General features: G+C 49.7%; 1 protein-coding gene across 7 annotated transcripts in view; it reads left to right on the top strand.

The window, feature by feature from the left end:
- LOC147455074 (Sodium Bile acid symporter family) overlaps positions 1-13,359 on the top strand; it is a 205,134-nt gene that overhangs the window by 68,757 nt on the left and 123,018 nt on the right. The gene's annotated exons all lie outside the window — the stretch shown is intronic.

Genomic DNA, 13,359 nt, shown 5'->3' with positions numbered 1-13,359 from the left:
TTTTGAAGACGTTAATATAACATTTTATTTCATTTCATTTCATTTCTCTCTCTCTCTCTCTCTCTCTCTCTCTCTCTCTCTCTCTCTCTCTCTCTCTCTCTCTCTCGTTTTGAAGGAGGCTACAGCAAAGGATTCGAGCCATACTTTTTCGTAGTCCAGAGTGCAAATGAAGATGGATCTTTATGAAGATGGATCTCTACTTTCCTCTCATATTGTCTACACATTGTACTGCTTAGTTCACACATTTCACGCCTTTCACCTTTCACACCTATCAGCTTAGTTTAGGATTCCGCAGTATTTATATTTTGTTATCCTAGTTTAATTTATTTTGTTAATCTGACTTTGTATCAGATACACCGCATTGTAACTTTCTGGTCTCATAGGTCACTTTAGCCTTTTGAAAATGTTAATATAACATTTCATTTCTCTCTCTCTCTCTCTAGTTTAGGGTTGTGCTATTTACACCAGAATTTGAATATGCTAGGATCCTTTCAGTCATGGTGGAGAGGCGGCAGTTAGGCGTCGTCTCAATCCTACTTCTTTTATCGACAATTTTTGTACATGCTTTGAGCCCTGATGGCCAGGCTTTGCTCAAGTTCAAGTTAGCTATCACGTCTTCAGATGGAACACTAGCGAATTGGAATGAGGATGATAAGGACCCGTGCCTCTGGCCTGGAGTCACTTGCAATTTGCAGACAAAACAAGTGATTGCTTTAAATTTACCATTCCGTCAACTGTCTGGCTCTATAGCACCATCTCTTGGCAATCTTACACAACTCAGGAAACTTGGACTTCATCACAATAGTTTGGTTGGCTCCATACCTCCTGAACTTGGCAGTTGTAAGAAACTCAAGGCCTTGTGAGTCTCTCTCTCTCTCTCTCTCTCAACCATGTCTTCCCCCATCATCAAGACGCCGACACCGACAAAGAAGACAACGTCCTTCATGCTCACGAATAAGAGGCTTGCACAATTGGAGAAGGACATGAAGGAATGGCGGATGGAGAGAGAAATATGGAAGGAGGAGAAAGCCAACTTCATCAAGCTATGGAACGAAGAGAAGGAGGACATGAGAGCGGAAATCCAAAATCTCAAAGAGGAGAAGGAGAGAAGGGAACGGGAGAACGAGAAGGAGAGGGAGAGATGGAGGAAAGAGCAAGAAGAGATGAAGGCACAAATCGATCTCCTTCATGCTTCCCTCACATCCCTCACCCCCGAGGAAGGAGAGATTAAAGGGGAGGCTAAGGAAGCCCTCAAGGAGGAGATCACCAAAGCCCTCACCGCAAGCATTGAGGACAAATTAGAGGCCACCAAAGAAGGATGGGTCGAAGTAGTCAAAAAGAACATCAAGAAGGTAGCAAGAGAGGAAGCCCAAAAAGATGAGGTACTCATCGTACACACAACCATCGAAGAGGAGAAGATGCGACAAGCTCGCCGTCTCAATGTGCGAGTGACCGGCATCAAAGAAGAAGAAGGGTCTACACCCGAAAGCGATGGGAAAGCTTTATGCAAGAAAGTGGGATATAAGGAAGAAGAGATCCCTTTCTCCAAAGTTTGGAGAGCCGGCAAAGATCCAAAGAAAAGAGCTCTCATCCTCCAATTCGCCTCCGAGGAGTCTCGAACTTCCTTCCTCCGAAAGAGGGTCATCTTGAGAGGGATAGACGGCCCCCCGATTTATCTTGATGATGACCTCACAAAGATGCAACAAGATCACCGTCGCGCGTGCATGCCTCGAGTCCACCAAGCCCGCAAAGAAGGGAAGAAGGCAGTATATCGGGATGGTAGGGTTATCATTGATGGCAAGACCATCGCATAGGGACTCGCGGCCTGTGGGACACACGAGGAGATTCATGTCACGGTTTGGAATTGCAATGGAGACCTATGGACACACCCAGAGAGACTTGAGGAGGTGATGAGAGGTCGAGACATCATTCTACTTACAGAGACACACGAGAGCCCGGAGAGAGGGTTACCACGGATACATGGATTTCAGTGGGAGTCTCTACATCGAGGATGTATGCGCCAGCACACCACTCGCGGCTCAGGAGGAGTGGCCATACTCTTTAGACAGGGGCTTCACAGCAGACTACAGATTGTTGCCCGGGACCCACAGGCCCGCTACATGTGGATTCGCCTCGAGCTCTCACGAGACAGGATCGTCTACATTGCCCTTTGCTATTTTGCTCCCACAGGCTCCAGATTCGCCCCTATTGAGCAGGAGTCACCGTACGCATGCCTCACGGAGGAGATTATGGAGTACTCCACACTGGGTGAAGTCTTCCTTATGGGAGACTTCAATGCTCGTACACGCAGTGAGCAGTGTGAGACATATGACCATGAGGACCCAGAGACACTACACACTCTAGATGAGGAGGCTACTATGAGAGACACAGCAGACAGAGCTCCAGTCACAGCTTACGGACGACATCTACTTCGACTTGGCTCCCAGCACCGTCTCGTTATTTATAACGGGATGGTCCAGTGGCCCACCTCAAGGGGCCTGACTTGTATGCCACATGGAGTTGCAGAAGGAGGGGGGAGTACAGTCGACTATATTCTGGGACCCAGGGAGGCTACACACCTTATCACATCCTTCACCATTCCACCCATACCCATCGGAGCCGACCACGCATACCTCTCTTTCTCCATCACCGGAGATACCATCACACACAGCTCCACAACACGCACTCCACACACCACCATCCATTTCACACATGAGTTAGCCTCTATTTACTCGGCCAAGGTTGAACATGGCCTATGTCTCCTCCACCCATCCACACCACTCTCAGTCCTCACATCACATATCTCTTCCGTTCTCCACACTTCAGCTATTAGCTCTTTTCCACACACCACTCACACAGGACGCACTCCCCCCCCCGGGGCTATGCCTCAGAACCGCTGGTATGATGATGAGTGCAGAGAGCTATACCGACGCCTCCATGCACGGCGAGCCTTAGGAGAGATCACAGAGAGAGAGGCCAGACGGCATATGAAGACGCTGACACGCCAAAAGCGGCGAGCATTCGAAGAGGCACAGGAGCTTGAGCTATACCGCCTATTCATGAGCATGGATAGCGCGACGGCATGGCGCACCCTGCGCGAGCCACGTCCGACTACAGCTATTGAGGATCCACAGATATGGCATGATTATGCAGAGCGACTTTATGAAGTGCCAGAGCAGCCTCCTATTCCACAACCACACGAGCCTCGCCCCACGTGCTCCTCCTTCTTTACAGCAGAGATGGTAGAGAGGGCCATACGCCGCATGCAGCACAGACGATCAGCTGACCATACTGGATTACAAAGTGAGCACATCATTTATGCGGCCTCCACTATAGCCCCGTTGATTGCACATGTCTTCAATCGGGCTATAGGGGAGGGCTTCCCAGAGGAGTGGACACGGCACACCATAGTGCCTATCCACAAATCTGGCGACACCATGGACCCAGGGAACTACAGGACTATCATGATTGGCCACACGATGCCAAGCTATATGGAGCAGTACTTGAGGCACAGCTCAGCTGCTACGCAGAGATCGAGGGTTTACGAGCTCCAGGCCAAGCAGGTTTCAGACGAGCTTTCTCCACCATTGACCACATCTTCGTTCTGCGCTGCCTCATTGATGGGGCAAAGGCGCGGAAGAAGAGGCTTTACTGCTGCTTTGTGGACTTCCGTAAGGCCTTTGACACAGTCCCACGCGAGAGACTCTTCCAGCGCCTTCACAGCATTGGGGTAACAACAGAGATGATTTGGGCCATATATGCTCTATATGAGAGGGTGACGGGTCGGGTTCGTTGCCCAGGCGGTTTCTCAGAGACCATTGCTAGCACCATTGGTGTTAAGCAAGGATGCCCACTCTCCCCGACACTCTTTGGGCTATACATCGACGAGATCTCCGACTACATACTGCGAGCAGGGGGAGAGGGGAGCGACTTGGCAGGTACTCCGGTCCACATCATGTTATATGCTGATGATATTGTGTTGATTTCAGAGTCACCCGAGGGCTTGCAACGCCATCTTGAGGCCTTGGACGAATTCAGCACACACAGGGGGTTGACTGTGAACCTTGGCAAAACCAAGGTTATGATCTTTCACACATCCAGTGCAGTGAGGAGCGCCGCCACCTTCACAGCAGCAGGAGGACAGGTTGATGTAGTCACCTCCTATGTCTACCTTGGCATCACATTCACCAGCCTACCAGGACCCTTCACTATGAGGCAGGCTGCTGTTGACAGGCTCACCCGAGGATATGCAGCTCTGGCCATGCTAGAGCGGAGGTGCCACCAGGCACACTTTCAGGAGCCCCGCACGAAGGGGTGGCTTTTCGACACCTTAGTCACCCCGGCCTTGATGTACTCGGCGGCAGTATGGGCACCAGGATTGACAGCTGACCAGTGGACACAACTTGAGAGACCACAGGTATATATGATCTCACGCTTGCTCCGCAGCAAGAAGACAGTGCCACACGACATTATTAGAGCCGAGCTCGCCACACCACCTATGGTTGTAGAGGCACTATTCCAGACAATTTGCTTCATCCAGAGGATGAGAGAGCTACCTCCTGACAGACTTACCCGTAGAGCATTTGAGGCAGCTATACAGCTATCAGAGAGTGGGCATGAGAGAGCATGGTACTCACAGGTCAGAGCATGGTTTGAGGGACACGGTCTTGACATGGAGAGCCTACCACCATTCCAGTACGACCCCCACTCACCATATGTTCACCTCTCTCGCAGTGAGAGGAACTTGGTATTGAGACAGGATCTGTGGCAGCTATACACTAGGAGAGTCTGGGAGGCACCTAGCTTGGGGACGAGGATGTTAGATTACAGAGACCAGTTTCTCACCATATTGTCTGGGGGGTTCATACAGAGACCACGCTACATGGACACATATATGCCACATAGCTCACGGGTGGCGATTGGTCAGCTGAGAGTGGCTTCACACAGGTTAGAGATTGAGATCGGGAGACATACTGGTGTTCCCAGGGGGGAGCGAATCTGCAGAGCCTGCACAGAGGAGGTGGAGAGTGAGGAGCACTTTGTATGTAGATGCAGAGCATACACTGAGATCAGAGGCAGGTATGAGGCCCTATTTAGAGGACAGCCCACTCTCCGAGAGATCATGGAATCTCGAGATCAGAGACAGCTCGGACGTTTCTTACTAGAGATACAGAGCCATCGGGACACACTACTACAGCCACACACAGCTACACAGACAGAGGGGAGACAGTCACAGCTCACAGACTTCTTTCAGAGGATTTCCGCCCCCCCCTCACCAGACACTCAGAGGGGAGTGACACTCCCACAGGCGGAGGTGAACCGAGCTAGACGACGACCACGAGTCACAGGCTACAGGGGCGCGAGCTCCCACCACCGACAGATCGAGGAGATCCGAGCCCGGGAGCGCCGTGCCACTGAGGAGCGAGTGGCTCAGATGAGGGCTGACCCGACAGCTTTCATCCGGGTAGCCTTGGCACCAGACCCACCCATGTACCACATCTTACACCCCCCCATTAGTACAGGATGGAGCTAGATAGCTTGATGCATTCTCATGATTGTACTACCTTGAGCATACAGACATGCATATACCCCTAGAGATAGAGCTCCATCCCTCCTCAGATACTCCACTACCTACACTCAGCTCAGTTTTGTATCAATTTTGTTTCATTTGTCTTTCCGATAGACGGATGACATACACACAATGTACATTTGATTTGTCTCATAGGCCGATTTCGGCCTGACATAGACGTTAAAAATCTTTCTTTCTTTCTTTCTTTTTCTCTCTCTCTCTCTCTCTCTCTCTCTCTCTCTCTCTCTCTCTCTCGTCTTCTACTCTGAGACACATCACGCCCCAAGGCAATCTATGCCTCACATTAGTGGATATAGATAGGAGACAGCCTATAGATAGGAGACACGATCAGAGCACAGAGGGAGGGGCTCAGGAGGAGTGGCAGTGTTATTCAGGGAGGAGTTGCAGCCATTGATACATATAGCCTGCAGGAATGAGCAAGCTAGGTACATGTGGGTGAGATTGAGAGCAGAGACAGGCAGATATCTTTACATTGCTCTTTGCTACTTTCCCCCGGGTACGTCAGTTTATGCACCACCCAGAGGACAGTCCCCCTTCTCTATTTTGGATGATGACATATGGGAGTTCTCTAGAGATGGTGACATCATCATTCTAGGGGATTTCAATGCGAGGATTGCCCATCATCAGAAAGTATTTTATGATACTTCAGAGGAGATGTTGAGAGAGTTGAAATTAGCAGAGACGGGCCTATCCAGACTATCATAGGATGGAGAACACACTTGAGTATGGATGACACTTGATAGACATGGGGACTGCACATGGATTGGCCATCTTGAATGGCCTACAGAGATTTCCCGTTGCGGGGGGTTTTACATGCTTTCCACACAGACATGGAGCCAGCACAATGGATTATATCATGGCACAGCCGAGCCTCATCTCTAGTATCCAGGATCTCACTGTTGGACCCAGAACTGTTGATGTGGCAGTGGACCATGCTCTTGTGTCGTTGACCATCTCTTTTCAGTTTAATGTAGCACACACGCTACGGGCAGCAGCCCCTACTCGCTACACCTTCACGCGGGAGACGGACTCTGTATACATAGATGGGATCTGCAGACGCCTGTGCATAGAGGAGCCAGGGCGACCTCTGGAGGAGCTTACTACTATACTGACATAAACACTACATGATGCAGCACCAGAGGCATACCCACATACCCAGCCTGAGCAGAGACACAATTCGGGGAGCATGCCCTAGAACAGTTGGTATGATGAGGAATGCCGGGTTGCTAGAGCGAGACTTCAGAGGGAGGTGCTTTTGGTGGACATCACTCACAGATTGACTTCCGACGCCTAGTGTGGCAGAAGAAGAGGGCATTTTTGGCTCGCCTAAAGCAGGATCTATACCAGCTATTCTTCAGTCAAGACTCACGTGAGGCATGGCGGCTCTTTCATGAGCACTCCCCCCCCCCCCCCCCCCCCCCCCCTTGCCATCACTTCTACAGAGGCCTGGGGCCAGTATGCATCATCTCTGTACACAGTTCCTGAGCAGCCCGCACTTCCTGACCCCCTTGATCCATGCCCACACACATGTGCTTTTTTCACCGCTGAGATGGTGAGGAAGGCCATTGACACGATGAGGACTGGGAGAGCATATGATCATGATGGCTTAGTGGCTGAGCATTTCATGCATGCCAGAGATTTACTAGCAGAACTTCTAGGTGTTATGTTTAACCGTGCCATGTGTGAGGGCTTGCGTGATACTTGGAGCCTATCTATTATTGTACCTATCTTCAAGTTGGGAGACCCTATGGAGCCTGGGAATTATCGCACTATCATGATTGGACACACATTGGCACGGTTGTATGCATCTATTCGTGAGCAGCAACTGAGTAGATGGGCAGATAGGAAGGGAATACGCGTAGCCGGGCAGGCAGGTTTCAGGAGGGTTTTTTCTAGTCTTGACCATATCTTGACACTCAGAGCCATCATTGAGGAGGGCAGATTGCGTCGGAGACGGATCTATTGTAGCTTTGTGGATTTCCTCAAAGCATTGGACACAGTGCCCAGAGCTAGATTGATACGCAGATTATTGCAGATGGGAGTACCCACAGAGCCCATTTGGGGGGGTCATGGCATTATACAGGTCAGTAGTAGGGCATATACGCACCCTAGAGGGTCTATCTACACCGGTTTACTCCACGATTGGGGTGAAGCAGGGCTGCCCGCTCTCTCCTACTCTATTTGGTATGTATGTTGATGAGGTTTCTGACTACATTGAAAGAGATGGTGATAGAGGTGCACAGCTGGCATGGACATGGATTCCACTATTGCTATATGCTGATGATATTGTGTTAATCTCCGACTCTCCGGAGGGGATGCAACGTCACTTGGATGCTTTGCATAGGTTTGCCCAGGAAAGTGTTTTTTCTGTCAACCTTGGTAAAACCAAGGTCATGTATTTAATACCACCCCACAGTGAATCAGGAGATCAGCGCCCGCATTCACATACGGCCAAGAGAAGGTGGCGTATACAGATGCTTACACTTACCTTGGAGTGGTTTTTAGTGGGCCAGCATTCTCATTGAGGAGGGCAGCAGACTAGATTGACCAGAGCCCATGCAGCATTGGGCAGATTGGAAAGGATGTGTTCACAGGTCTAGTTTCGGGATCCTCGGACGAAGCTCTGGCTCCTTGACACTTTGGTGGCTTCTGCATTGCTTTATGGAGCTGAGATTTGGGGAGCTTCACTGCATCATCACGGGAGGACAGGCCGCAGTGATGGATGGGTGGACATGGAGAAGCCCCTGGTCTCTATGATCTCGCGGCCCATCAGAGCCAAGGCTTCAGTACTACGTGCTATTGTACGAGCAGAGCTTGCTGCCCCCCCAATAGTGGTTGAGGCGCTCATCAGATTTGTCTCCTTCATACACCACGTGTGGGAACTGCCCAGAGACAGATATGCACGCCTTGCACTTGAGTCGTCTCGACAGTTACCCATGCAGGGAGATACAGCATGCTGGTATGGGGAGATGACATCATGGTTTCAGGCGCATGGGTTCAGCATAGACAGATATTCTTCCTTCCAATACTCACTGGATGCACCCTCTCTGACTCTTACACAGTCCGAGATCACCAGGCTGATTCGCCACGACTTGACTCAGCTAGACACCAAGAGGACATGGATACAGCCAGTACAGAAGTTGGGCACGAAGATGGCTTTCGACAGAGAGCATCTCCTCCAGCTTACAGAGGATGGTTTTGTGACGAGGCCCAAATAGATGGACACCCCCTTGTCTCATGGGATACGATGTGCTATTGGCTAAATACACACATCTTCACACAAGCTAGGGATCGAGACTGGGAGATACAGCGGAGTACCAACAGAGGCCAGGACATGCCCACTGTGTGACGTCGAGTCTGAGACAGAGTTGCACTACACATGCCACTGCCCTGTCTACTACACTAAAGATGGCAACCTCGAACTGTATGGGTCACTCCGTCTTGATGTAGGGGCCTTTGAGGATAGTTTCTCGGGAAGAGACATCATTTTCTACTTTCAGATGCATCAAGCACTTGGGCAATCCATGCCACAGGTGAGCGGATATAAATTCCAGACAGCCTGCAGAGAGGAGACGAGATTGGAGCATCATGGACGGGGCTCAGGGGGAGTGGCAGTTTTATTCAGGGAGGAGTTGTAGCCACTGATATATCTAGCACGCAAGGATGAACAGGCTAGGTACATGTGGGTGAGGCTCAAGGCAGAGACGGGCAGATACCTCTATATTGCTATTTGTTACTTTCCTCCTAGTACGTCAGTATATGCATCACCTAGAGGACAATCCCCCTTTACTATTTTGGATAATGACATATGGGAGTTCTCCAGTGATGGTGACATTATCATACTAGGGGATTTCAATGCTAGGACTGCCCATCACCAGACAATATTTTATGATACTTCCAAGGAGATGCTTAGGGATCTATCCACACTATCACAAGATGAGGAATATCCACACTATCACAAGATGAGGAATACACTGAATATGGCAGATACTTGATAGATATGGGAACCGCACATACATTGGCCATTGTGAATGGCCTACAAAGATTTTTGACAGCTGGAGGTTTTACTTGCTTTCCACATCGACATGGTGCCAACACAGTGGATTATGTTATGGCCCAGCCAGGTCTCATTCCATTCTTTCAAGATTTCATGGTGGGTACTAGGCCAGTTGGAGTAGCAGTTGATTATGCTATCTTGTTTCCCGCCCTAACCTTTCAGTTCAGCACAACTCCATTAGGAGAGATTCCCACACACACTCTGTATACCTTCATGAGGGAGATGGATTCTGTGTATATGGATGAGATATACAAGCAGCTATGCACCCAGGAGCCAGGATGGCCACTAGATGAACTCACTCAGATACCGACAGACGCTCCATGATGCAGCATCAGAGGCATATCCCCACAGCCAGCCCACACGGAGACGGTCTGGGAGCATGCCCAGAACAGTTGGTATGATGAGGGAGTGTAGAGAATCAAATTACAAAGGGAAGTGCTCATGGGTATTACCACACATAGACAATCACGGATTATCTTTCGCCGCCTAGCGCGACGAAAGAAAAAGGCTTATCTATCTCAGCTAGAGCAGGATCTGTATCATTTATTTATAAGTCGGGACTCAGGCGAAGCATGGAGGCTATTCGACAAGCATTCACCACCACCAGCGGTCACCTCCATTGAGACATGGGGGAATATGCCACATCTCTCTACACAGCATCAGGGCAACCACCTACAATTGTGCCTATTTTCAAGTGAGGAGATCCCATGATTCTAGCGAATTATGCCACGATCATGGTTGGTCACACATTAGCCAGGTTATATGCATGTGTTCTTGAGCAGGAGCTGAGTAGATGGGCAGAGCGAGAGGGCATAAGAGCACCAGGGCAAGCAGGTTTCAAGAGGGGTTTCTCCACTCTTGACCAGATTCTGACACTCAGAGCTATTATTGAGGAGGTTAGACACCATGGCAAGAGGATCTTTTGTAGCTTTGTCGATTTCGGCAAATCTTTTGACACAGTGCCGAGAGCCATACTTATACGCAGACTACAGGACATGGGTGTGCCTACAGAGCTGATATGGAGTATTCTGGCTCTATACAAGACAGTGATGGGGCGGGTACGCACTACTGAGGGAATGTTTGACATGGTCCACTCCACTATTGGAGTAAAGCAGGAATGCCCCCTATCCCCGACTCTTTTTGGGATGTATGCGGATGAGCTGTCGGACTATGTAGAGCGTCAGGGGGACAGGGGGGGGCTCAACTAGCAGGGACATGGATTCTGCTGTTACTATATGCTGATGATATTGTGCTGATTTCTAACTCTCCAGAGGGGATGCAGCATCATTTGGATGCTCTGTATACATTTGCTCGTGATAGTGGATTGTTTGTCAATCTTGGGAAAACCAAGGTTATGGTGTTCAACACCACACCACAGTGGGTCAGGAGGTCGGCACCCACATTTACGTATGGCCAGGAGATTGTGGAGTACACAGATGCATATACTTATCTTGGGGTAGTCTTCGGTGGACCGGTGTTTTCATTAAGGAGAGCATCAGAGACTAGACTGACGAGAGAATATGCAGCTTTAGGAGGACCGGAGAGGATGTGTTCGCAAGTTCAGTTTCAGGAACCGTGAACAAAGCTTTGGCTTTTTGACACTCTAGTGACTCCAGCTATGCTCTATGGAGTTCAGGTGTGGGGACCCTCAGTAGACCACCATAGGAGATCTGGCAACAGAGATGGATGGAGATGTATGGAGAGGCCTCTGGTCTCTATGATCGCTCGGATGATTCGGGCTAAGGCCTCAATACCGCATGAGATTATGCGAGCCGAGCTAGCCCCCCTCCCCCCCAGTGGTGGAGGCATTGACTAGATCAGTATCCTTTATGCACGTCTATGGGATCTCCCTAGGGACAGATACGTTCGGGTTGGCCTGGAGTCATCTCGACAACTAGCTCTACAAGGCCATACAGCATGTTGGTATTTTTGATGACAATATGGTTTTAGTCGCATAGTCTCAACATGGATAGATTACCTCCGCTTCAATACTCCTTGGATGCACCCTCCCTGTCTCTCACACGGAGAGAGATCACCAGACTCATACGTCAGGATCTGGTGCAGCTAGATACCAAGAGCACATGGATACAGCCGACACAAGAGTTAGTGACTATGTCATCATCGCATACATCATCGCACCAACTCTCACAAGCATCAGATGTGTCACCATCATAGGTTGCCTCATCCCTGTCAATTTCACTCTCGTCATCTTCACTTCCCGTGTTAGTGCTCAAACTTTTGCATTCATCTACTATGTCCTTGCCATTTTGCACCATAGGCATGTGTATGGTCTCCAAAGTTGCTTCACATACTTCATTTGCATCGACTTTGCGCATATGGGCCTCCACACCTGTATCCGAGCTATTATCCTTCCTATCATGAGCGCTTGCCACTATGACTTTATGCACATAAAGGTCATCCACACCATCCATACCACGTATTGACAAAGGGCACTTCATGCGTGTAGCAATGCACAACTTTCTCTCTTGCCTTCTACAGAGAGAATCTTCTCCAACTCACAGAGGACGGCTTTGTGACTAGGCCTGCATACATGGATACACACTTATCTCATGGGATAAGATGCGCTATTGGACAGATACGCACATCCTCACATCAGCTCCTGGCCGATTTCGAGGGGTGCCGGTAGGGGCTAGGATATGTCACCTATGTAACTTAGAGCCAGAGACAGAGCTGCACTACACATGTCACTGCCTGGCATACTATGAGATACGCGGCCGCTTCCACTGCCTATTCAGAGAAGGTTTCGGACCTTTTTCTAGAGTCATGAGATACAAAGGATCAGAGGTGTCTCGGATTGTTCCTGCTAGAGCTGCGCAGACTTAGGGAGAGCTTGCTGAGGACATCAGGGAAAAGACAGTCTTAGAGACAAATCACGGATTTCTTTACACTAGCTAGAGGAGAGCCAACAGAGCAGTCATTACAGCAGATCACGGATTTCTTTACACTAGCTAGAGGAGAGCCAACAGAGCCTACTCATACTGGAGGTATGCTGCTTGAGCGAGCCACTGAGCTTGGCAGATCTAGATGCCCACGACCTCACTACCGACGAAGGCTGCAACAGAAGATATAGATCACTCAGCTCAACATGCAAGACGCCCAACCAGAATACTGACCATGGAGGAGGTCGATGAGATCTGACAGCGACCGATGAGAGATTTCATCTGAACCCACAAAACCCCCCCTATTTTCTTTTTTCCTTAGTGTTTTAGTGTTAGTTCTTTGTAACTTTGTAATTTCCGTACTTACACATGGTATCAGATTCACTTCGTAACTTTTTGGTCTCATAGGTCATTTTGGCCTTTTGAAGACTTTAATATAACATTTCATTTCATTTCATTTCTATTCTGATTTCCTGTTCTGGTTGACTATGGTTGGTACCCCTTTCTCCACCAGCAGCCGGTTAACAATCTCGAGTTTTCAACAGTCAGCTCTCTCTCTCTCCCCCCCCCCCAAGCTGACGGGCTCGCGCAGGTGCAATTGCAGGAGAACGCACAGGCGCAGCAGCAAGGGGGCGTGTAGCAGCAGCAGGTGCAACTGCAGGAGAGCGCGTAGGCACAGCAGCAGAGGGGGCGTGCAAGTGCAACAGTAGAGGGGCGCGCAAGTGCAGCAGCAACAACAGGTGCCTTAGTGCGCAAACCTGCATTTTGCTGCAACGACCTGTTCTTTCACCCAGGGCAGCACTTCACTTGTT

This window comes from Adiantum capillus-veneris, chromosome 6 (assembly GCF_014529385.1).
Source record: "Adiantum capillus-veneris isolate H3 chromosome 6, ASM1452938v2, whole genome shotgun sequence".
Lineage (NCBI taxonomy): Eukaryota > Viridiplantae > Streptophyta > Polypodiopsida > Polypodiales > Pteridaceae > Adiantum > Adiantum capillus-veneris.
Note: the sequence above shows the minus strand (reverse complement) of the source record. Positions and strands in the feature narration are given on the sequence as shown.